This window comes from Carlito syrichta, unplaced genomic scaffold (assembly GCF_000164805.1).
Source record: "Carlito syrichta isolate Samal-C Ts95f unplaced genomic scaffold, Tarsius_syrichta-2.0.1 Scaffold317080, whole genome shotgun sequence".
In the NCBI taxonomy this organism is placed as follows: Eukaryota; Metazoa; Chordata; class Mammalia; order Primates; family Tarsiidae; genus Carlito; species Carlito syrichta.
Window position 1 is genome coordinate 1,698 of NW_007261176.1, and position 2,402 is coordinate 4,099.

At 45.0% G+C, this 2,402-nt stretch overlaps 1 protein-coding gene across 1 annotated transcript in view; it reads left to right on the plus strand.

Moving 5' to 3' along the window:
- CCDC3 (coiled-coil domain containing 3) overlaps window positions 1–2,402 on the plus strand; it is a gene marked incomplete at its 5' end in the record, with an annotated part of 40,406 nt that overhangs the window by 951 nt on the left and 37,053 nt on the right. The window lies entirely within an intron of this gene.

The following is a 2,402-nucleotide window of genomic DNA, read 5'->3' on the forward strand; positions in this document are numbered from 1 at the left end:
GGCTTCAGTGGGAGCAGACTGGGACGGCCAGAAAAACTTTGAAATCAGACCGGCCTAGGCATTCTGCCCCTGCCTAACCTCTGGCTCTGCCCCTCCCTAGCCCTGATGTTTGAGCAAGTGCCTTCTCACCTTCTCAAGAACCTTCATCTCCTCACCTGCATAAAGTGAGAAGCAGGGTCTGAAACACAGGAGCTCATGCCAGGTACCTGGTGTGGGGCAGAGGCTGGGGAAGCGGCCTCTCCTCCCGCCCACCTAAGTGCCGAGATGCGAGTGGTGTGGAATGCCCCAGTGTTGTTTTGTTTCCTTGTCTCCTATCGGCTGCCAGGCTATTCAAACTAGCAGAGGTTTATCAGGGTCGGCCATGGGTGAGACCCCAGGATCACGATGTTGTGGAGAGTGTAGAGGGGAATCAGGTGGGCCATCCCCTCTGATTCTAGATAACTGGACTAAAATTCTGTGAGGTTTGTCCTGTGGTCAAGATGGAATGCATCTGCATAAGAATTCAGTCCATTCTTGTTGAGTACTGACATCTACTGAAACGTTTAATCAAATTAGGAGAATGGCACAGAACAGCTGAGAGAAACATCAAAGTGGACTCTAACCTGTATATCAAGATAGTGAGTTCATCTTAAGTTGTTGCGATCAGTCATAGTTCAGGTTTCCTGGTCGGTGAAGTAGTGCTGAGGATGGATATTTGGAGTGACTCTGGCCTGTGTCTGCTGATTCAATTTTGGCTCACATCACTTCAAGAAAGAAAACAGTAAGTTCCACAAAGGGACATTCGTAAGCTCATGGCAACACATGTTTTCCATATTGAAGCCAGAATAACTAAGTTTAGAATACGTGTTCTGCATTGTGTTGGCTTGAGTGGTTTAGCTAGATGAAGTTGATTTTTTTTCTTTTTAAATTTTCCAAGGATGTATAGTTTCTAAATAAGATCATCAAGGACTGAGGGAGGACCATTCTTGATACAGAGAAACTTAACTCTGATTTTTAAATGTTTTTAATTAGAAAAAATACAATCTAGCTATAAAGCTGTTCAACAACAAAAATTTATTCTCCAAAGAAAAAAGAGACCAAGTACTTAAGCAGACATTTTTTTGAAAACGTTTCCTTTTTTTTTTTTTTTAAATCATGAAATACAGTTTTGTCCAGTGGCTCTGTGGTGGCCGGCCAACTCTTTCATTGTTTGCTCTAACATATTTACAAAAAAGTTAGGGCAGAAATACAGTCAAACAGTAGTCTGACGTTTTCATTTCATGGGACTGTCTTGCCCTGAAGCATGTTAACAACCGCATATAAATCATTCCTCCGTTATTCTGGGACCTACTGAGATGCGAACGCACTCTGGTCAGTGTCAGGGCTGAGGGTGGCAGTGGAGACTCACTGGTGAGTCCTGTGTGTCCCCTTTGATGTGGGATTTCCTTTTCTCCTTTTCGTGACATCTTGATCTTTCTAACAAGAGACTGACGCTAGGCTCTGTAAACATGTTCACTGATATTTATTCTGCTTCGACACTGTGCCAAAGTGCTTTACTAACTTACATTTTCTGATGGCAGTCCTTGTGACACCACCAAGAAAGTGGGTGCTATTATTAACTCTCATTTTGCAGACTAGAATTCTGAGGCTTAGAGGAGTTACAAAATTTGTTTTGGGTCTTGTAGAAGATAAGCAGCAATGACAGAACTTGAACCCAGGTCATTTCAGCTGGCCTTCCTTTCACCATAGGATGGCCCCTTGGGGCACTTGGAAGATACTCAAATAGACAAAGAGGCGTGCATACACACGGTTTCCCCCCTACTTTGCTCAAACTCATCTTTTTTTGTTTTGTTTAGTTTTGAGTCAGAGTCTCACTCTGTCGCCCATGCTGGAGTGCAGTGGCATGCTCACGGCCACTGCAGCCTCGACCTGCTAGGCTCAGGCAATCCTTCTGCCTCATCGTTTTGAAAACCTTAAGGAAGCCGGGCTCAGTGGCTCAGCCTGTTATCCCGCGCTTTGGGAGGCTGAGGTGAGTGGATTGCCTGAGCCCGCGGGTTCGAGACGCGCCTGGGGAACTTGGCGAGACCTCATCTCTACAATAAATCAAAAAATCAGCCGGGCGTGGTAGCGCATGCCTGTAATTCCAGCTACTTGGAAGGCTGAGGCGGAAGGATCGCCAGAGCCCAGCAGGTCGAGGCTGCGGTGGCCAGGAGCATCCACTGCACTCCAGTCTGGGCGACAGAGTGAGACTCCAACTCAAAAGAAAAAAAGAAAAGAAAAGAAAACCTTAAGGATAGATTTATGGAGCATGAGACAGGCAATAAGAAGCTGCAACATAGTAATTCCTAATGAGAGTCATAGGAGACATTGATGTGAAATTGGCAAGCCCATTTTTTTTTTTTTTTTTTTTTTTTTTGTTGGGG